At 36.8% G+C, this 23994-nt stretch overlaps 1 long non-coding RNA gene and 2 pseudogenes across 2 annotated transcripts in view; 2 read left to right on the top strand and 1 right to left on the bottom strand.

Moving 5' to 3' along the window:
- LOC144249886 (uncharacterized) overlaps positions 1-23994 on the top strand; it is a 29578-nt gene that overhangs the window by 657 nt on the left and 4927 nt on the right. Inside the window, exons 2-3 of one of the 2 annotated variants that reach the window (XR_013342336.1) lie at positions 143-217; positions 15536-16020. This is a non-coding gene — a long non-coding RNA (uncharacterized LOC144249886). Of the gene's footprint in view, positions 1-142; positions 218-15535; positions 16021-23994 lie in introns of those variants that run through there. The other variant, XR_013342337.1, reaches the window with a different exon arrangement.
- Positions 2252-2608, bottom strand: LOC113190566 (mitochondrial import inner membrane translocase subunit TIM14 pseudogene; annotated as a pseudogene).
- On the top strand, positions 11984-14014 carry LOC113190565 (cell division cycle 7-related protein kinase-like; annotated as a pseudogene).

Raw genomic sequence — 23994 nt, 5'->3', positions numbered from 1 at the left:
CTTGATTATTGTTCAGCAATATCTCAATTACCTAGAAAGTTAAGGCAGTTTATATATTTCCTGGTGATCTAAGTTTGTGTGTGTCTCTCTCCCTCCCCCTCCCCCCCCTCTCCCCTTTGGATATGGTATATCCCTTGCCCAGACGTGGCCTTGAACTTCTGGATTCCTGGGCTCAAGTAATCCTCCTGCCTTAGCCTCCTGAGTGCTGAAACTACAGGTATGGGCCACCACTCCCAGTCCATAAACTCTAATTTGTAACAACCCATCAACTCCAAAGAAACTAGATACAGTTTTTGATAATATGCCTTCTAGATTCCAAATCCTATAACATGTAAGAATTTGCATATTTAATTTATTTGTTGGCTTCAACACCCTTGCGCATATATATATATATAATTTTTTTTTGCATCTGGCCTCATAGTTAAAAAATTCACTGCAACCTGATTCAATGTCATGTGCCAATTCTGTCAGAGAATACCAAAAATTATCTAAAACTTGGTTAGAATGTGGTTAGATCATGTTTTAAAATTTATTCTGGAGTGCTTTCTGATTGATTTTATATAATGAAGGTCTTCCTTGCAAGATACCTCACAATTATCTCTTCCTCTCATCTCCTTGTTCATTTCATACAGAGTATGGAGTCAATATAAGTATTAACTAATTCTTCTCACCCTTCACTGCTGTCAGAATCAAAACTAAGGTCTTCCACCTCAACTAAGCCCTTATTAAGTGCTTACCAAAATCCTATAAGTGATGTATTCAAGACAGTTATTCTGCAATCTGAACAGAGAGGTTAAACAAAACAAAAAAATGACCTTTTCTCTTGGATCTACTTTATCTGGAATTCACCTGCTACTCTAGACTCTTACCCTATCTTGTTCAGTTGCCTTTGCAAGTTCTTACCAGATTTCATCCTAATTATTCAGTGTTTCTTCCCCCCACTAATGCTAAGTGTTCCAAGTCACTGACTGGGGAAGTTGATGGTTTCCTATTCTTAATCAGTCCTTGACTTTTTTTCCACATTTACCTAAGATTGCCCCTGCCAATTATTATGTAGCTTTATTTTTAACTTAAGAAGTGCTATAGCAACAATTGACATTTGCTTAGCTAAAAAATTTACTATGTCTGCCAACAGCAGAACATTAGCAAATGGAAATTTTATGTACCACTTCAGCATGGATTGCCAATAAAAATGGTAAGACTTTAGAAATTTTAAGTAAATGTTTCTAATATTTAAACTAATTTTTAAACAACAGAAAAAATTTTAAATAAAAGGAAAAAAATCATCCTAGCACAACTGTTACCATTTTTGTATATTCTCTCTGTATACGTGTGTGTTTGTGTGTTTTTTTAGTAGTTACAGCATGAATTCAGTTTTTATTCTTTTCTATATTGTAGTCTTTCCAATGGATGTTAAGTGAGTTATGATCATAAATTTACCTACTAGTCCTGTGATTACACATTCAGGCTACTTTTCATTTTTCACTACTATAAAAAATATTGTGAAGGAACTATTCTTGCATGTAGCTAATGCCGCAGTCTTGCTGGGCACAAAATAACCGAGCCGCCACAAGTTCCTTGTAGGTTCAAACAGCAACTACTTTATTTCCTGAACTCTCACCCGAATTCCACACACGCTTCCCGGGAACTCTCTCACCCTCCACCTCTCAACGGGAACCCCCCCCCACGAGAACTCAACAGAAACTCCAAAGTAGGGGGGGGCAGTCGGAGGCAGCAGGAGCCCCCTATTCCCAGAGCCACCCTATTGCAGGGTCCATATACAACTCAATACACAGCCTGTTTCAATCCAGCATCATCCAGTCACAGCAATTATAACTTAATTATCATCATCTTAATGGCTCGCTGGCATCATCTCTTAACCACTCCTTCTGGCAAAATGCCATGCGCCATCCCGATTCGGCTATGGCCCTCAACAGCTTCCTTCCCATATTTTTATATTAGAAGTTAGAATACTTTTAACTTAGAATATAGGCATGTATTGTTCTTGACATGTATTGCCAAATCACTTTTCAAAGGGCTGTACCAATTTAGATATACTACTGTCAACACCATGTATGATTATTTGCCATTTATTTATTTATTTATATGGTGCTGGGAATGAACAATAGACAAAGTCTCAACCACTAAGCTACGTCCCCAGGCTCTGCCTTTTTTTTTGAGCTCAGAGGCATTTTATTAAAAAAAAAAAAAAAAAAAAGGTCTGGTAATTTTAATATGAGCTTAAAATTCATCATACATTTACTTCATTTTTTTTGGCTTGACTTTCTTTCTAGTAATCTTTAGCTTCACTGTTTTGGGCTACTATAGAAGGAGATCTTCCTTTGGGCAATTTAAAAGCATAATTTGTCAAGCATCTCTTATTTTCTTTTATTGACTATATGGCTTAAACAGTATTAATGTTGCTTCCTATTTTGTCATTTTGATTTCAAACCCCCCTCTATAATAGCTACCACTAACGGCAGATTTTGGTAGACTCTGAAATTTGTATTTTACTTGAGGCTCCATATGTTTCATGGCTTGTAAAATAACACTCTGCAAATCCTGCAGCAGCAATGGTCAGTCCAACTGCTACCACTGTACTGGCCATGTCTCAGTCTCAGCTCCCCTGCTTTCACCAGGAGCACCGTTCATCCTAGCCTAGAGGCCACAGTCACCACCATAAGCTTTAACCAGAAAGTGATATATCCGCAGGAGCAAGCACAAGTTCCCAAGTACAGGAACCCTCACTTAGTTGGCTTTCTATGCATATATACACAGGCTCTTCAGATATAATACATGATTAGATTATATATAACATTGTCAAATATATATTATATATAATATATATAACATTGTCAAATATATATATTAGATTATATATAACATAGTCAAAACACTGAATTATTCTACAATCCAAAAAGAGAGATTTATTTTAAAAAGCCTTTGCTCTTGGATCCACTTTATATGGAATACTCCTGCTATTCCCAGATCTTTCTCTCTCCTGCTCAGTTACCTCTGCAAGTTCTTACCAAATTTCATCCTAGTTATCTATAGCAACAATTTTGGCATAACTCGGCTCTGTTATTGCTATTGGTCAAAATTAAACCCTTACATCATGTAAGTCTCTTCCTTGAACATTTTAAGACAAATTGTTTATGTTGTAGGATAATATTTAAGGAATGCATATAAAAGGAAAATCCTACATATACAATGTAGATAGAAAAAATGACAAGGCACTAGAACCTGTGAAGTAAGGAAGGACAGGCAACAGTCTCTGGGTCCAAGTGACATTTAAATTGAGGAGGTGCAACCTGTAAATTTCTAATTTATCACCACAAAGGGTCAGTTGAAAGTGATTCCTGCAGTGATTTCTCAGAAAGTTGAAATTGGGATATAATTGATTTCAAAGACAACCAAAATTACTTCATCCATCAACATTTCTATTCCTGATATATTTTTGTGATCATGTGGAAAGAACAGTTCTCAAAAGGATACAAATTGTTAACTTCCACAAGGGAAAAGACCTAAATAAGCTAATTCAATGATTCCCTTATAGAAGGAATACTTCATAAGCTAAAGATGTGGTTAAATAATTATTACTAAACTGGATTCAAAATCATTAGCCACCAAACTCTTAATGTGTTTAGCTGACTTAGTATTTCTCAGAAATAGCTTACATCTTATTACAATTTATCAGAAAATTGCTTAAGCATTTTATCAGGAAGGCATGTTTCCTTTCCAAGTATCTCAAGTTTGGACCAATTTTTCTTTATCACAATCCACTTTAATTTTTACAACTCAAGAGGACATGAAATATTAAAGCTTCTTCCCTCTCCCAGCCCAGTACTGCTTAGGCTAAGTGAGGGAAAAGGCATGATTGATCCTTCCCTTGCCTCAGTTTTCCCCTAGTTAGCTGAGAATTAGACGAAATGGGTATATCATATGGGCTCTCTGGGATTGGCAAATATTGAAGGTTGACTAATTCTTTTGCAGAATCCTTTTTTGAAGGAAAATATGTCTTTACCCCACTAGAAATTCCTGGTTGCTGTTCCCTTGATAGAGAATCCCTTTACTCTGTACTTGTTCCATCCCAGCTTTGTATTAAATGACACCTCCAGATTCTTTCTGCTGAGACTAACCCCCAACAAGAAGGCCATCTGGGCGGATCCACTTTAAACTGACCATAAGAACAGATCTCTCCCCCCAAACACATCTAATTGCTGGAACTCCTATCTCTGCTGTACCATTAATAGAAGTCATAGAGTGCTCTGAATTGCACTGCCTCTCTTTGCTCTGCTTGGTAGGTGCCAGCCTTTCTTCCTGACTTTACTTAGGTAAGGCTCAACTACCAGTCCCTTCTAGCTCCAAGGAGTAAATGCCAAGCTCTCAGAGGTTCACTTAAAGCCCCTTCTTACTGAGCTGGGGGTGAAAAGAAAACACCCTACTTCTCTTTCACTGTAAAAGGAAAATGCCACAGCTTATCAGTGACTTTTCCCAAAGCAATCCTCTACAACCTAAGATGAGTGTTAGTCTAAGAGATTAAAACCCATTGAAATGCCCCTTTTGCATAACACAGGGCATTTTTTCAGTGTCTGTTCTAGGCTAAAAGTGAGACAAAAAGCCCCTATTCAAATCAACAGACTTTAATAAATAAACCTTGTTTGGATCCTGATCTGAGTATATTAACAGAAAAGGACTTTTTTTTAAACCCATGCTATTAAATATTAATAGAATCCTCATTAACTTTTTACATGTGACAATGGCATTGTGTGCATATTTTTTAAGCCCTTATCTCTTAAAGGTGTACTGAAATACATGAAGGTGCTATGATATAATATTTGGGACTTGCTTTTAAATCCTCAAGAATAGGAATTAGGACAGTTTATTAGAATAAACTTAGCAAATTGGTGATTATTGAGGCTGGGTCATGTATATAGGTTCATTTTAGTATTCTGTAATTTTGCATATATTTGAAATTTTTGTAAAATTTGAAAATAAATTTTAAAATTATAAAAAATTCATTTTCATTCTACAAAATAGACCTGACTGGTAATCCTCAAAACTGTAAAAGTCATCAAAACAAATCCTGAGAAACGTCTAAAAGGTGCCTAGGAAGATGATGTTTGGGAATAGAAAAAGAACTTAAGGTAAAAACTGAGGAAATCTGAACATAAAGTATGGACTTTAGTTAATAATTAGACATCAAGTTTTGTGCATATCCAAATATAGCATATATTGCATATCCAATATAATGAATCCCACTATACTTACCATGCACTAATAAAATTAATTAGTTTTAAAAGATATCAATATTGGTTCATTAATAGTGAAAAATGTACTATGTATTACTAATAGTGGCACAAATGTACCATTTATTATAATAATATGTGAATAGTTGGGAAGACTGAGGGGTACATGGAAGCTCTGTGCTATCTTCACAATTTTATAAATCTAAAATTTCTAAAATTAAAAGTTTGCTTTTAAAAAGTACTTTTTAATATCCAGTTACTTATTTTTAAAATAGCATTCCAAAATAATTTCTCACTGTAGTTCATTATCAGAATCACTGTTTCAGAATTATGGACACATAATTTAAATTTTTAATCAACTGTTAAGTCATGCTCAGGCAAAGACAGGTCAAATAGTTGACTTTCAAAGCAGAAAAGCAAATCTTAACTGACATAAAGAAACACAAGCAAATAATCAAATTTGCTAATATTTCCATTAATGAAGAGAATGTGTTACAGAAACATTTCCAGAAGAAGAAATAATATAAAACACTTAAGCACATATCTGGAAGTGAGGAAACTGTGGAAAATATGATTATGATTAGCACTGGGTGGTTTAGAAAACATGAAATATGCATCTGTAGGTATTATGGGAAGGGTAAAGTTAAGACTAACTACAGATAACAATGCTTGGACATATCAAGGTAGCAACAAACAGGAAAGCCAGACTCTGAGCTATATAGCACAAAGACAGGGAAGGGCCACACCTTTAAATGACAAACAAGTAGGTAACACTTCTTTTTCTAATAACCCCCATTCATGGACTTCAGCCAGTCTCAGATTTGCTGTTCCTATGAAAGGAGCTTTTGTCTGGAGAAGGACATACTTTCTCACATGAAATACACACACACTCCCTACAAGATGTAAATCAGCTTTACCTTCAGGTCTGGGCTAATGTAACATTGAGGGTCCTCCAATCTAGTGAAAACTATAGAACATTGAAGAAGACCTCCCATGTTCATGGATAGGCAGAACTAATATTGTTAAAGTGGCCATACTACCAAAATCAATATACAGATTCAAATGTAATCTCCATCAAAATACCAATGACATTCTTCACATAACTAGAAAAAAAACCCCAAAATCCTAAAATCCATTTGGAGGAATAGAGACCCACAATAGCCAAAGCAATCCTAAGCCAAAAGAACAATGTTGAAGGCATCATAATACATGACTTCAAATTACTGCAGAGAAAAAAAAATTACTACAAGGCCATCATAACAAAAACTACATGGTACTGGCATAAAAACAGACATAGACCAATGGTACAGATTTGAATAAACAGAGACAAACCTACTCATTTACAGTCATCTGATCCTTTACAAAGGTGCCAAAAACATACACAGGAGAAAAGACAGCCCCTTTAATAAATGGTACTGGAAAAACTGATTATGCATATGTAGAAGAATGAAACTAGACATTTTTCCCTTACCCTTGCATCAACTCAAATTGGATCAAAGATCTAGGAATTAGACCAGAAACTATGCAGCTCCTAGAAGAAAACATAGGGCCAATACTCGTAACATACAGGCACATGCAACAACTTTCTCAGTAGGACCCCTAAAGCTTAGGAAATAATGTCTAAGAGTTAATAAATAGGATGACATCAAACTTTTAAAAAGTGCACAGCAAAGGAAACAATTAAGAATGTGAAGAGAGAACCCACAGAATGGGAGAAAATCTTTTCTAGCTACTCATCTGACAGAGGATTAATATTCAGAATATATAAAGAACTCAAAAGACTTTACACCAAAACTCAAATAACCCAATTAGTAAACGGGCAAATGAATTAAGCAGACACTTCTCAAAAGAAGAAATACAAATGGCCAACAAATATATGGTAAAATATTCAAAACCATTAGCAATTAAGGAAATGGAAATCAAAACTACAGTGAGATTTCATCTCATACCAGTCAGAATAGCAGTCAAGAATATAAAAATAATAAATGCTTTTTACACTGTTGGGATCATAATTACACAACTATTATGGAAATCAGAGTGTAGGTTCCTCAAAAGAGTAGGCATGAAAACACCATATGATCCAGCTATACCACTCATTGGTATTTATCCTAAAGAATTAAAGTTATCATACTACAGAGATACATGTATACTCATGCTAATAGCAGTGCAGTTCACAATAGCCAAACTAAGGAACCAGCCTAGGTGTCCATCAACAAATGAAGGATAAAGGAAATGTATACATACACAATGGAATTTTATTCAGCCATAAAGAAAAATGAAATTATGTCATTTTCAGGAAATGGTTGGAACTTGAGACCATTATGTTAAATGAAAGAAGCCAAATTCAGAAGGCCAGGGGTTGAATGTTTTATCCATGTGGAAGCTAAAGAGGAAAAAGGAAAAGAAAGGTCAGGGGACAAGGATCTCATGAAAATCAAAGGAAGATTATTAGAGAAAAGGGCCAGGGGGTGGGAGGAGTGAAGAAGTATTGGGAGTGATAATGGCCAAATTATATGATTATGTTATGGCATATATAAATATGTAACAAAATCCCATCATTATGTACAACTATAGTGCACCAATTAAAAAAAATGTGAAAAGAGAAGAAAAAATCCTCTAGGATAACTCACCTACTTCTTGAAGTCCTCGGTATAGCAGTGGATTGGTGCACACATCCATTCCAATCTCTTTCTAGTTTGCCATTCATTTCCCTAGGGCTGAAAAGTTTAAAGCTACAACCTCTATTCTTACAATTAAGATCCCACATGTGATAGTTTCCACCAGCAAAATTAACATGATAGATGTTGAGGGAGGGCATGAGTGAGGGAGGGCATGGTGGTTCTGATAAGCGTAGTAGTGGAAGAATCTAGTTTTTCTGTGGCTTCTAGAGCACCAAGAGGCATGATGCAGGACTTCTATTTTACTAGCTGATATTACAGCAAGTAGCAAGTTATGGAGTGGCAACTTTCTGGATATGACAGTTTCCAAAAGGTTGCAGTTTTCAATGATTTCAGGGAATGCAGTCTTTTATTATTTATTTATTCTCTCTCTCTCTCTCTCTCTCTCTCTCTCTCTCTCTCTGTGTGTGTGTGTGTGTGTGTGTGTGTGTGTATGTTTGTGTGTGTGTGTGTGTGTGTTTTGCTTGGGATCAAACTCTAGGCCTTGCACATGCTAAGCAAGAACTCTACCACTAAACTACATCCTCAGCCACAAGGCAGTTTTGAATGCAGCAGCAGCTGGTGCAGCAGCTTCCAAATCAAGCACATGTTTTCTGATTACAGAGATATCAGAATCTTCCTTGATGGCCCAATTTACATTGAGAGTCAATCCTGAAACCTCAGGCTCAAAGGGTTCTCAGCCCTGGCTGCACATTCTAATCATGAGGGGAGCTTATCAATAATATTCATACATGTGTCCAAAGGTTTTGATTCAGTATACCTTCACTGGATTCTAGAATTGATGTCTTAAAAAGCAGCCCAGCCGGGCATGATGGCGCACACCTGTAATCCCAGCGACTCAGGAAGCTGAGACAGGAGGATTGCTAGTTCAAAGTCAGCCTCAGCAATAGCAAGGTGCAAAGCAACTTAGAGAGACCTTGTCTCTAAATAAAATACAAAATAGGGCTGGGGATGTGGCTCAGTGGTTTAATCCCCGGGACCCTCCCCCCCAAAAAAGCAGCCCAGATTCTTGTGATATGAAGCTAAGGTTGAGAGTAAATGATCTCAGAATCTCTCTCCTTAGTCCTGCCAACAATTTCATAAGCCATTTATACCCAATGTTAAATCCTTTTCCGTTTAAACTATCTAAATGAATATACAATAACTAAACCTTGACCAATGCAATGCATGGGGGCAAAATGTTCACAATTGGAGTAGATCAAAATAAGGCAGAACAAAAGTTCAAATATGCCACTCACACACACCCCCTGTCAATAAAGGAGCATTAAAATTTTCAATACTTATAAACAGGAGAAATACTAAAAATGGTAATGAAATTAAGCCTGGAGCTTTTGAAAAATAAGTTGTTGTTGAAAGTCTATAAGATAAAAGCTTAAGTGATCTATATTCTGCACATTAGTTATATCTTGCTTATTTATTTTTATTATCTACTTGCAGTTATGCTGTTTTATTTTGTTAAAAATTAATGAAATAATTACTTTGAAAAGCACTCTTCCAGTGCTCTGATGATTTAAACGAACCATAATTTCTGGTCTGTTGCTGCCACCTACCAACTATCCAAGGCAAAGCAGGTCGTGTGAATAGTTTATTCTTTCAGGAATGTTAGTGCCTCCTAAATTGTCTCTCATTTCAGTGCCACATCTTCAAAATACCTTCATGCTCGCCAACCCCAAGTTTAAATGCTGTGAGGGCTCCTTACTCAATAGAAGACTTAAACATGAGAGAATCTTGACCATGACTGACTATTAGATATGGATGTTATAGGAAAAGCAAACTTAGGGAAATTCATTCAGTAATTAGTGTTTGAACTCTGATCATATGCTAGGCATTATGCTCCAAGTACACTTATCTACTGTTTTAGTCAGTTTTTTTTTCTGCTGTGACTTAAAGACCTGACCAGAACAATAGTTTTTGCAATATGGAAAGATGTCATATAGAATTACTTACCTTTCCCTTACTTTTCTGGAAAAAAAAAAAAAAGCAAAACATTGGTAATTAAGATGAATGTAGCACAGTGTTGATAATTCAGCATTTAAAAACATATTTTGCTGTTGGATTATGCACAATTTCCTTTTCAGTCAGTGAATAGTGCACAAACTTAGGCTTGTAGAAGCATTTTATAATTGTTAAGACACTTATAATAGACCATCTACCATTTGATTTTTACAGAAACACTGTAGACTGTACAGCAGGTACTATCTCTATTTTAGGCACAAAGAAATAGTCTGAGGACATTTGAAGGATTGTCCAAGATCTTGGACACCCAGGCACAGAACCTTATCTAGAACCTGATTTATTTATTTATTTATTTATTTATTTATTTATTTATTTATTTCTTGTGATAAAATTCTAAGTTTTTTGTTTGTTTAGCTGTTTTTGTTGTTGTTGTTCTGTTTTTTTTGGTATCAAGGATTGAACTGAGGGGCATTTAACCACTGAGCCACATCCCCAGCTCTTTTTGTATTTTATTTAGAAACAGGGTCTCCCTGAGTTTCTTGAGCCTCGCTAATTTGCTGAGGCTGGCTTTGAACTCCCAAACCTCCTGCCTCAGCCTACGAAGAGACTGGAATTACAGGCATGTGCCACCATACCTGGCCAAAAGTTCTTTCCAGTCTGCCACACCAACTGAGAGTATTCTTTCATTCACTCAATAAATATTTGCAGAGTGACCTACATGTGTATGTAGCTGCTAGGGAGAAGGTGGTGTCCAGTTTTAAAACTAGGGCTGCATTAGGGCATGAAGATATTGTCAAGAAAGTCTCTGGGAAGGTGGTCTCTGAAAGATGGATAGAAATAAGACAAGAGAAAAGGTGGGAAACTCGACCCAGGCAGAGGGAATAACATAGAGAACGCCTGAGTTTTTCAAGTAGAAGGAGTTGAAAGAAGGCCACTGTGACTGAAGCATTATAAAAATGAGGGAAGGTGCCAGGCGTGGTGGTGCACGCCTGTAATCCTGGTGGCTCTGGAGGTTGACACAGGAGGATCACAAGTTCAAAGCCAGCCTCAACAATGGCAAGGTGCTAAGCAACTCAGCGAGACCCTGTCTCTAAATAGCCCTGGGATGGGCTGGGGATGTGGCTCAAGCGGTAGCATGCTCGCCTGGCATGCGTGTGGCCCGGGTTCGATCCTCAGCACCACATACAGACAAAGATGTTGTGTCTGCCAAATACTAAAAAATAAATATTAAAAAAAAAATTAAAATAAATAGCGCTGGGAATGTGGCTCCGTGGTCAAATGTCCCTGACTTCAAACCCTTGAATTCAATCCTGAGTACCCCTCCACACACACACACAACATGAGGGTAGATGGCATAAATGTGGCTATCAATCCAGGCAAGGAGAAACCTTTACATGCCAAGCTTTGTAGGCCACTATAAAGAGTCTGGTTTCTGTCCTGAATACAGTGGGCACTCAGTGAAGACTGATCAGGCTCTACTGTTCTATGATTTAAGTCAGAACATTTCCTGAGCCAGGGGGAAAAAGTTAACATAAACTGTCCAGCAGCTGAGCTGGACATTTCCCTTCTCTCAGGTCTCAGCACACAAAGTTCTGGCTACTTTGGTCCATTTCCAATGACTTCAAACATCTGGAATTTTATTTTTTTTCTTACCCAATTTTGCTAGTTGTCCTCAGCTGGTGGTTGGTTTGATACTAGCTAACCTGAAGCAGAAGTCTTCTCTTGCTTCCTCTGTATTTCACTACTTATGTCACCTCAACTCTCTTGCCTCCTGAATTGTCCTTTAGTCTCAGCTAAGGATCTTGCCTGATCCTTCAAGGAAAAAAATAAAATCCAAAAAACCTGCTAATTTCTAGCATACATGATGATAGAGAGCCCCCAAGTATCCCCTACAGTTAAGGGGGAAAAAACTTGGAATACTAGAAAACACACACAGCCAGGACTTGAGAAGTGAGCCCTACAGTTGATGTGGCTTTTGCCTTTAGGACGTTTACAAAATCTTCAACTGTGCTCTCTCTTCTTCAAACTACCATAAGCTAAGCAGATTACCCCTGCCATGCACTTCCACCAGGATGTTCTGCCTCACCTCAGGCCCAAAGCATGGGAGCTGGCCAACAGTTTCATTTGAAACTGTTCAAAAAGATGTTGAGAAGCTGTATAAAGCTGTACCACAGCCTAGGATGTGGAGAAGACACTATCAGCTCTGCTTATTTGGCCAAAGCACGGTTACCAGTAGGATCTGAAGAGAAAATTGCTCTAAAACAAACTTAATTCCAACAAGTCATCCTATAAGATTTGAAGTTAAGAGATGGGCATCATTACCCTAAGTACATATATGAAAACACAAAAGGCATGAACATACTTTGTATACAACCAGAAATATGAAAAATTGTGCTCTGTGTGTGTAATATGAACTGTTATACATTCTGCTATCATATATAACAAACTAGAATTTTAAAAAAGAACTGAAGCTGAACTGCAGTGTCTAACTGTGGCTGGGGGAAGACAATATCATGGGAGTTAAATAGTGCTTTAGAAAAAATGATCATGTAGTTGTTGCTGTGCCATATCTGGAGCATGAGTTCTTTTTGAACATTTTGAATTCTCGTTCTTTTAAGAAGGATGGGAATATATGTTTAATCTGTTCAAAGCTTTGAAATATATCCATCAGTTTAGTATTGTTCACCATGATGTTAAGTCCAGCAATTGTTATATAATAAGTGCTTGAAATAATACGCTTTAATAGACTTTGATTTAGCCCTAAGAATTCATGATACAAAAAGAGCTTCTCAAATTTGTCCAGTCTAAAACTCAGCGGGAGAATGGTTCACAAAACAGATCTTATGTAATCACAGCAAATAGGATTTCAAAGAATGGCCCAGCACCTCAGAAAATTGAATCAGTAGTCCTCCCCACAAAAAAAAAAAAAGTCTGTCAAAAAAACTACACAGATGTACAAATTCAGATTAAACAAGGAAAGGATGGGAAGGAAGGATCTGTAAAGTCTTTCTGTCCAGAACTCTGTTTTTGGAAAAAGAAATTTCAATATATATAACTCTACTTCACATGAGAGACCTGCATTAAAATTTATAAAGCAAAGACTGTGAATGTAATAGTGAGAAAGTTAACAACAAAAAGAAGGCTATTACTACCCAAAAAAGTTATGAATAGTGGTGTGATAAAGAAAACTACCAGTTCTTGCCCAGATAACCTAACCTGTGATTGCTATCCAATGGATAAAATTTGCAGTATTTGCCTTTCAAGGGGTCAGCAGGTTGGCCTAGGACAGGTATACCAGGATTCAGAGCACCAGAGGTACGATAAAGCATCCAGAATACTGTAATTGATTGTGGTCTACAGATGTCACATTACTTTCTTTGTTTAGTGGATGATACCCATTTTATTATTATTATTAGTTGTTCAAAACATTACATAGCTCTTCTTCTTCTTCTTTTTTTTTTTTTTAGTTGTAGATGGACACAATACCTTTATTTCACTTATTTATGTTTATGTGGTGCCGAGGATCTAACCCAGGATCTCACAAATGCGAGGCGATCGCTCTACCACTGAGCCCCATTACATAGCTCTTGACATATCATATTTCATACATTTGATTCAAGTGGGTTATGAACTCCCATTTTTACCCCGTATACAGATTGATATCCATTTTTTAAAGTAAGTGATGATTTAACTGCTTTGACTCAAATTATATGACAATTTGGGGATCCAGTGAAATCACCCAGGCTACCAAAACTTTTGACAAATCAGTATTATGTAGCAAAGAAGTCTCAGCACAAGACTTGAGGAAACTATGAAAGACTCAGGGGTCTAGATTATAACACTCCCAAAATAATAAGTCATATACAAGGATGTACTTATGACCCAGACTTTTTAGAGAAGACTGACCAGAAAGCTTCTTCTATCATACAAATGCTCAGGCACATCACTCAGGGAATTCATTATATAAAGGGGACAGTAATGAAGTCATTTTGATAAGTATACTGATTTAGAAGACTGGGATTAGATAGCTAATGAGCTTACAACCTGCTTAATAAATTTCTAGATTTAAATCCATCTTCAAAAATAAGAGAAGCAGGGCACAGTGGCACAATCTATAATCCCAGAGACTGAGGCAGGAGAATCCTGAGTTCAAATCACCCTCAACAACTTAGCGAGGCCCTAAGCAACTCAGTGATACCCTGTCTCTAAATAAAATATAAAGAAGGGCTAGGGATGTGGCTCAGTGTTTAAGTACCCTTGAGTTCAATCCCAGGTACAAAAAAAAAAAACAGAATAAGAGAGAAGATATTGGCCACATTATATTCTTATATTGTGTGGAAGTATAAATATGTAACAACAAATTCCATCATTATGTACAACTATAAGACACTAATAAATTGGGGCTGGGGATGTGGCTCAAGCGGTAGCGCGCTCTCCTGGCATGCATGCGGCCCAGGTTCGATCCTCAGCACCACATACAAAATCAACGATGTTGTGTCCGCCAAAAACTGAAAAATAAATATTAAAATTCTCTCTCTCCTCTCGCTCTCTTTAAAAAAAAAAGACACTAATAAAAATGTGGAAAAAAAATAATAACAAACAAGAAGCTTGTTGCATCCATTTTTTAAAGATATGAGCTTGCAGTGGTAGTTCTTCATTAATGTTACTATTGTGTACTGCGATGTGGGAAAAATAGTTTTTCTAATAGTCATGAGTTCTTGTTTACAGACCAGAGCAGGATAAAATTTTTTTTTAAATATTATCTGATCTAGTGGTTGATTTTAAAATATAGATTAAGATTACCTAAAATGCCTGGAAGAGTTGTTTGGACTAACAACATGATCTTTGCATTTAAACCCACCCAAGTTGTATCAAAGCTTTAGTTTCTCTAATTACTTTTCACTGCCACATAAAGAAAAAGATGCAGTTTTAGCAAAGCACATGGGTTCAAGATCAAAATCTTAAAATTAATGGATGTGATAGGAATTAAATGAGTCAAAAGACTTAGTTTCCTGATTCCTGAAAGCATGAACTATGTGTCCTTTTGGAAATTTCAACCTGGCACTGGTGCTGTTAAAAATTTATACATAAAGAAGATAATTTCCGGGGCTGGGGATGTGGCTCAAGCGGTAGTGCGCTCGCCTGGCATGCGTGCGGCCCAGGTTCGATCCTCAGCCGCACATACAAACAAAGATGTTGTGTCTGCCAAAAAATAAAAGTTAAAAATTAAAAAAAAAGAAGATAATTTCCTTTCCTAGAGGTATACATTATGCCTTTTATGAACACTAAAACAATGAGGAAATGTTGGTCATGGTGCAAAATATCATTTAAGATTTAATTTAATTATGCATTTTTTAAAAGTATTTCATGGACACATTTTTGTGTAAGTTGTCATATTTTCTTGATTTTTCTTCCTTCTCTGCCTCCACCTAACATATTCACTTTGGAAATTATATGGTGATTACCATAAGGTTTCTGGGTGCTTTAGTAAATGTTTATGTATTTATAGTCAGAAACTTAAAAGTTATAATGCACACACTGGTTGAGAAAGGGAAACTTTTAGGACTAACATGAATATTGACAGCCAAAATGCTTTTCCTTGTCTCTTTTGAGTGTGTATATTTTGTTTTGTTTTGTTTTATAACATCTTAGGTTGTAAGACGGGTCCAGCGGAGCGTCAGAGGGAGAGACCATACACAAGAGACTTACTCCATGCAATTGGCAAAAGGGGATTTATTGGGGATCCATTCCAGTGCGCTGGGACTCTGTGCCCACTCAAGAAGGGAGCGCAGCTCAGAGCCCCGAGCAGAGGTTCAAACAGAGCTTAAGTACACTTTTTGGGGAGGGCGGGAGGCTTTGCATACATCAGAACAAATCATCATGAGGCGCGGGGAAATTGAACAACAACTCTGAAACGTGATTGGCACATTCATTGGTGGGAACAGATTGGGCGGGGGTTGATTGGTCATTCGTAAGCGGGTTACACATTCAAACTGATTGGTCCAGGCCCTGTGACGAACTGCACAGGGCCCTAGGCTAAATGGCCAGTAGGGTGTTGTCTTAACTATCTCAGGAATCTGGGTGTAACAGAGGAACTTAATAATACCTAATCTTTTATATTCAAGCTTTCCAGCTTAGAAACTTTACCCTTTCATTCCCCACTCCTTTATTCTGACTACTTTTAATCTTAAAAGTAATGAATCATAATTATTGGGGAGTCTCATTTTTCATCTCTGTCAGTGGAGCATACTGCCTTCCGATTACCACGAGTTGTCCTGTGTTTCCTGGAATCATTTTTAGCATGGCCTCCATTTTAGATTTCACTCGGTATTAGACCCCGATTTATCTAACTACACTGACTACCTAACTTTGAATCTGGCTTCATTCCCCCCTCTAATTAGGGAACTCCTTACTGCTGTGAGGAAGGGGGACGAAGAGGATCTCTCTGGCTTCTTCAGGCTGAAAAGGGACGGTGTGGGGCAAGCAGTTTGGAGTCCCCCTTAAAAATATCGGGTCTATCGAGTGGTCCATGCTAAAAGTCCAATTGAGAAGTAATAGGCTGGAGGGCCATTCGAGTGATAGGTGGTCTATAAGAAAAACAAGAATTCATTAGTACTGGAACCAGATCGAGGCAGCAAGAAATGCCACAGCACAGGAATATGCCAATGAGTATAATGGCCAAGACAAAGACTAACAATGTTTTCTATCAGGCAGTACCAGGAACTAGGAGTTAAGATACTGTTTCCACGACAATGTTGCTGAGGACATGGCTTCTGAGCATGTAATTCTTTAAGGAATTTGTCACATTGTCAAAAATGTCAGGGATGTCAACACAACAACTAACATTTAGGTTTACAGATGTCTTTTCCCTTAAGATATAGTCTAATAATTTAATGCCATCTGATCCTGCAAAATCCTTTTACTGACCTTTGTGTCTAATAAAGAAATCTTTAATTCTGCTACTCAGGGCTGGATAACCATACTGGCAAACATCAAGCCTACCTGCGTTGGTTAGAAATAAAGGCCTTAGACTAAAACTACTCTAACAGTCCCTTTGACAGTTATCAGGCATTTCTGTCTAAGAATCTCTTTTGTAGCCTCCAGTCTATTTATTATTATCATTTAAGATGTCCAGGAACATCTGTGCTTTGGCTTTGACTGTCTTTGCTAAGTGTTTAAGATGAAGCAAGTCAAACTGACTTCTGTTTCTACCTATTGATAACAGTCAGCTGAGCCTCCTGGGAGTCCTCGGGAACTTCACAGCAGCTTCTCAGTTCTGCTAGTGCCATTTGCGCAAGGATGGGTCCAGGCCTTGCTTGACCACGTGGCTTCTCTCAGAAGCATCAGGGATGTCTCCCTTTTCTGATGACCCTCCTCTTCACAGCAAATGCACTGATTGGCTTTCTGTCCTCCACTGGTCTCATTAATCTCCCTAATCAGGAGGTTATGTGGCCTAGAGTTGCAAAGCCTTTTGGAGAAGTCCCCTATCCCTGATTCAGACTGACTCAGAGGGCAAGAGCCAAATATTGGTTTTCTCGGCCCTTTAACTTTAATTTTAAAACTTAATCTTAAACATCTAGCAAATAAACTTCAACAGCCTTATACTAAGTACTGGGCTTTAGTACCTATCTCTCTATCCTGTATGTGATAACTCCTTATCTTAAGTTAACCCAGGTTGTGAGTTCTTAAAGCAGTACCTCTTTAAAACATTAACAGGCAATCTTTAGACCATCTAAAAGCAAACTACAAAACAAAACTAACTAGGATAAAAACATATTTAGTTTATGTAATAGCTACCTTGAATTCTGGCAGAGTTATACATTATAATCCCCTGTTTGAGGTCCTGGCAATCGTGACAAAAACCAACTTTTGGACACAACCTTAAATGCACTGAAATCTGGCCTACTTCTTTCATAGTCACTTTCACATGAGATGGGACATAGAGCCTTATCTCAAGTAAGGCGGGGCTCATCATAAGTCTTAAATACTATAGTTCTGAAGCTGATCTTTGCTTTTTATACATCATTTTATAAAGTCTACATAAATTGTTGCTCAATCTTACATGAATATTAGCTAACACAATATAATATCACATCTAAAACATAAAGAAAGGCTGAAAACTTTTAACCTCTTGTAGGAAAGTAGCAAAGTACTTTTGTGTTTTACAATAAAACCTTTACCCAGATTAGGCTCTCATTAACTTAAAAATACATTTAAATTGTGTCTCAGTGTAGAAAGCAACATAGAACTTTACATATCTCACTGATAACAAGTCCAGTTACAGAACACACATGATAAATAAATTTCCAGCATGTTTTTCTCTTTGAGCCTAAAATTACCATACAACTTTAGAACACCAGCTTGTAAAGCTTCTACCTTACAGACTTGTATACCTGGAAGATATGAACACATTAGTAACATCACAATTGCATTGATGATTTTATGCTAACCAAGTTTGGGCTTTTAAAGAAATAACATAGCACAATTCTCTAAAACAACAGCACTCGTTTAACCAGCTGTTTAATTTCTTTAAGATTACTTGTTCAAAAACTTACACTTATAACCAACGTACACAGACCTTTATCACTTAAACCCTCTTAATTACTTAAACTCTTATCCAGAAACACACTTTCCCTCTATTAAGTCCATACCTAAAACCTTCTAGTTTCTCTCTTTTTTTTTTATCTGTTAACCTCCTTCTGTTCACATTTTGAAACAATACCTGCAAACCTTTGAATCTAAGCAGATTATTTCATAGACATCAACATTTTATTAGGGCCTTTTTGAACACCTAGAAAAACTTATAAGCTTAATTTTAAAGACATCTTTATTTTTATCTGTTTACCCAATTTAAATTGAACCATTTGAATCATGTGAATTAAAGATATTTGGATCCATTTTTAATTTTTCATGAGCGCTCCTCATCTGTCATTTGTCATATCACTGCAGGATATATGGACATACCCTTTATGGAAACTTTACCCTTTCAAGGTATATATGGAAACTTTACCCTTTCAAGGTATTATTAGGTAGTTGTCAAAAGGAAGAGTAAATACAGAATTGAGACTATTAACTGGAGATTTTTTTCTCTACTTAGAGTTGTCCAGATTTCTACATCCTATTTTGACTAAGTTGACCTTAGAGAAGACTGACTACTAGAGTCTTAGGTGGGTTGGGAAAAGAGATAATAAAGTAGGAAAAACAGAAAAGGACCTAAAATATAGGTTTATATATGTTTTACATTCCAAAATTATATATATCAATGACAGTGTGTCAAATTTCCTATCATAAATAAGTTTTGATGGATAGATATGATGAGAAGTTTCCATTTCATAGTCACAAATTATAGAAACAGCTTAGGGACAAATATTTGCTTTGTTATTTTAAACTTTGATGAGTTGGTATATCTATTGATCTATTTAGTAAATGTAGTATGTGTGTGTCTGTATGTGTGTACCATTATATATATGCCATTGCTTTTGATCTGCTGTTTTATTCAGTAATCTTTCTTGAATTTGTATGTTTAAAAAAGTTAGGCTTTTATTTTAAAAAATCTTAAAAAGTGCAATGGTAAAAAAGCAAGAAACCAAGCAGTATCATCTTCTAAGAAACTAAAAAGATAAACTTTGGGTAGTTTCATGGTATTGGGTAGGAAAAAATTATAGTCCATGACCTACCAAGGAAGAGAGACATTGATATGCTCCTACACTTCCTATTGATATTCCTGAAAACAATCTAGAAATGAGGGCAAACTAGAGATAAATCAACTCTCACAAAGCCTAAAAAAGCCTAGAATGATCTCAATTCCTGATAGCATTAAGATGAATGATGCTACTGTGTTGACAAGAAAATTAAATCCTTATAGAGGATCGATATCCTTTAAATGTTTTATTCTGGAATTAAAAGTAAGATGAGTCATGCTAGATGTGATCATTTTTTGTGTGTGTGCGTGGGATCAAAACACAAAAAACAGACAATAGAAATAGACATACGTGTAATATAGACATTGTAGTCATCAGACATGGAGTTTTTAAAGGGTAGGTACGAGTTTATGAGAAAAGCATTGTGAGATTACCAACTATTCATTTGGGACTGAAAATTATGCATTGGTATCAAAATCAATCTGTTCAGTTGTGGGTTTTTTTTTTTTCTAGTAATGTTCTTCTATTTCTTCCAAGCTTAGACTACTTCTCAAAATCTGAACCTCAAGCTCTATGCTTTAGAGCTCTTTATCCCAGAACTATGAAAAACCAGACTCCCTCAGCTCACAAAGACCAACAGTGTTTCAAATAATGATTCCCAAAAGATGATATATAAAGACCAAGATAGGACAATTATTATTATTATTATTATTATTTTGTGATGCTAGGGTTTGAACCTAGGGCCTGTACATGTATACAAGTGCTCTGCCACCAAGCTACATCCTAGCCCCATCCTAGCCCCAAAGGTAAGACAATTTTGAGGTGTATGTTTGGCACTGTTTCCCAGAGTTGTCCCATGGAAATTGAGTGTGGTAGCTGGCTTAGAAGTACATTCTCTAGGGGATGAATTCTTTTCTCTTTATTACTTCCCTATTTCCCTAGCAGTGTAAGCTGTATCTCTTAAATGAACTATTTTTATGCAAAGTCTGCTTTTTTTTTTTTTTTTCCCAAAGGGTGAGCATAAACTGGGTGTGGTGGTGCACGCCTGTAATCCCAGCAGCACGGGAGGCTGAGATGGGAGGATCTCAAGTCCAAAGCCAGCCTCAGCCTGGGTGAGGCACTAAGCAACTCAGTGAGACCCTGTCTCTAAATAAAATACAAAATAGGTCTGGGGATGTGGATCAGTGTTGAGTGCCCCTGAGTTCAATCCCCAGAAGAATGAGGAAAAAAGAGACAGAGCTCCCACAGGGCCAGAGGGAACCCCATAGGGTTGCCTGCAAAGTCTGTTTTTTGAAGGAAATCAACACTTAGATACAAAGTTATACAGGTATGGGCAAGGAGAAATGTGTCAAGTTTGCCAATTAAATATAACCAGGAGTGGGAGAAGCATTATTATAAATTTAACTATGCCAAACTATTGGGAAAGAAGAAAAAAGGATAAAATGTATAAAATGGAGATTCCAGCTCCCACACTACTATATCCCATTTATAAAATGTCCCTCTCTCCACTTTCATGGCTAAGTTAAATCACTTCCATACCTGCAAAATAACTAAGTAGTTAAAAAAAAAAAAACAACTCTGAATAGTTTTCAACAAAACAGTATTCAAAAAATATCTGAATACCCATCCCAATTTTTTTTTCCATAAAAAAACTAGATAATTTGTCAAAAAAAATGATGCAAGGTGATAGTTGAATTGTACAAAACCTATAAAAGTTCTTTGTGAAAGTGACAAAAAGACTTGTGGACATAGCCAAGCTCATTCTTTTGTGGGATGTGTGTGTGTTTAAAAATAGATGTATGCAGGGCTGAGGGTGTAGTTCAGTGGTAGAGTGCTTGTCTAGTATGCACAATCCCCAGCAACAACACACACACACACACACACACACACACACACACACACACACAAAAGATATGTGACAACATACCAATGGTACATAGTGGGGGTGGAGAGGTCTTATGCCAATTTCCAGTTTTTCTTCATGAAGGAATTTATGAATCCCTTGGCCATTTAAACAAAGAAATTGTTTCTTTTCTCATTCTATCTTGATTCTGTTCTCCAAGGATAATGATCTTCATCCATGTATCATACCCAGATTGTGTGAGGATACATCTTGTGTCAGAATTCTAATTCCACACACAGGAAGTTGTTAATCTGTAACTCTGGAACTGCTCCAAGTTCATTTGTTTATTTTCATTTTTTTTTCAAAGTTAAAGTGTTAAGTTTTTACCACCAATATTACACTAAAAAAAAAAAAAAAAAAAAATACTGACTTTCTGCTTTCTTGTTCAACCTGGGGCAGGCTTTGGTTTGTCCTCTCTGGCAGACTCTGACTGGCCTCTGTGTTCTGTTAGCCTCAGGAATCTCCTTTGCCAGCTGCATAGCCTGCTTGGCTAGGGCAAGAGAGAAGGGGTTTATTCTGCTCTATTTGGCATTAAGAGTAACTTCAAGCTGCAAGTGGATCATTCATGGTATTCTCTATGAAACACCATTAAATAGTTTCTGACAGCATGTGCTCAGAGCAGTACTCTAATATTTCCTACCCACTAACTTGACTCCTATACTTAGAAATAAATTGATCTTGTTTGATAGTCATAAACATGTAATAAAAATAGGGAAAAAGTTATGGCCCATTTTACAGATGAGGAATTTGGATCTCAGAATTTAAATCAGAGTAAAAAAGACATAAAACTATTTCATGTTATAATGGGATGATAAAAGCATAAAGATTGCACGGATCTGTGTGCAATTTTAAACTGTATTATTGTGTAAAAAGATACATTAAAAAGTTAAGAAACAATTGATGACTGGGCTTGATGGTGCTCACCTGTATGCCCAGAAACTCACAGGCTGAGTTTGAGTTTGAGTTTGCAAGTTTAAGGCCAATCTCAGCAACCCTGTCTCAAAATTAAAAAAATTAAAAAGCCTGGGGATGTAGCTCAACTGTAAAGCTCCCCTGGGTTAAATCCCCAGTACCAAAAACAAAAGACAAAAAAAGACTTTACAAACTGGAAAAAATATTCCCTGTATGTATCATTGAAAATAATAAAGATCATAGGAACTTTGTGAATAATTTAAATAAAAGAACTGCCCTGGGCTGGGGATGTGGCTCAAGCGGTAGCTCGCTCACTTGGAGTGGGTGCGGCCTGCGTTCCATCCTCAGCACCACATACAAACAAAGATGTTGTGTGGGCCGAAAACTAAAAAATAAATATTAAAATTCTCTCTCTCTCTCTCTCTCTCTCTCTCTCTCTCTCTCTCAAAAAAAAAAAAAAAAAAGAAAAAAGAAAAAAGAAAGAAAAAAAACTGCCCTAATGCCAAATAGATAGGTAACTTATCAAAGAACAAATACATTGGACAAGAAATATATGAATTAATTTTTATAAGTGAATGCAAATTAAAACAATGATTTAGTAGACATTTGTTGTTTTTTGTTTTGTTTTTTTTATCTATGCATTATTCCTTCTCTTAATTTGCTAGGAAAGATCTTTCTCCCACACTCCAAACATGTGGTTGTGGGAGGGCTGATACTGGCATTACAAGAATAGATATTTGTAATAGTTATCTATTCCTTCTGTTGCCACAATATCCACTCTCCTTTTTCGTTTTTTACTGTCTTTCTCCCTGTTAGTCCTTGTGATTTTGGTAAGGCTAATTCCCACCTCTGTGCCTGGGTAACACACAATCCAGTCTAAACTAATCAGATTATTTCATCCCTCTGGTGCAAGGGGTATTTCAGGGATAAACAGGAAGACAGGCCAACCAAAGTTTTCCTCAGAACTTTTGCTGAAGCTGTCAGAATTGAGACACTCCCTTTGAGACTCATGAGACTGACTGCTGCTGAGTCATTTAAGCCTGGAGCTGCCAGGAACCATCTGCCAACAGGCAGAGAAAGCTTGCCTGAGAGCGAAGCCAATCAAGAGGAGGGCAGCGCAAAAGATAAAAGAAAGTACTTATGGCACTGTTTGTGCCCCTAGACCTAGCTATTCCTGAAAGAAGGACTGCCCCCCATAAACTTGTCAGTTGTGTGATTGCAAGAGCCAATATACTCACTTTTTTTTTCTTAAACAAACAATTTGGGTTTCTAGAGTGGTATTAAAATGAGCTCTGATGAATGTAGGATTAAATCAACAGCAAAGATTTCTTTTTTTTCTAGACCTCCTTGGCTGAAATGATACAGGCCTAGAGTTATCTACAACCGTATCTCCCTCCTTAGGGGGTAAAAATAAAACAGCCTGTCTGCAATAGAAGAAAAATAAGGGACATACAGCACATTCTCTGATGTCAGTTGAGTTCTTGAATCAAATTACCCTGAGGTCAGCATCCAGATGCAGGAGGCAATAAATCCCACCACCCGCCCCCTGGCTTTTTTTTTTTTTTGGCTTATGCCAGTTGCTAAAAAGTCTCTGTCATTGTAATCAATGTCATTTACTTGTTGTGTAAAGTCTGGTCATTTGATATCCTATTGAT

The sequence above is a fragment of the Urocitellus parryii genome, chromosome 12 (assembly GCF_045843805.1).
Source record: "Urocitellus parryii isolate mUroPar1 chromosome 12, mUroPar1.hap1, whole genome shotgun sequence".
NCBI classification, from domain to species: domain Eukaryota; kingdom Metazoa; phylum Chordata; class Mammalia; order Rodentia; family Sciuridae; genus Urocitellus; species Urocitellus parryii.
The sequence above is the reverse complement of the archived record's forward strand: the minus strand, read 5'-3'. Positions and strand labels throughout refer to the sequence as shown.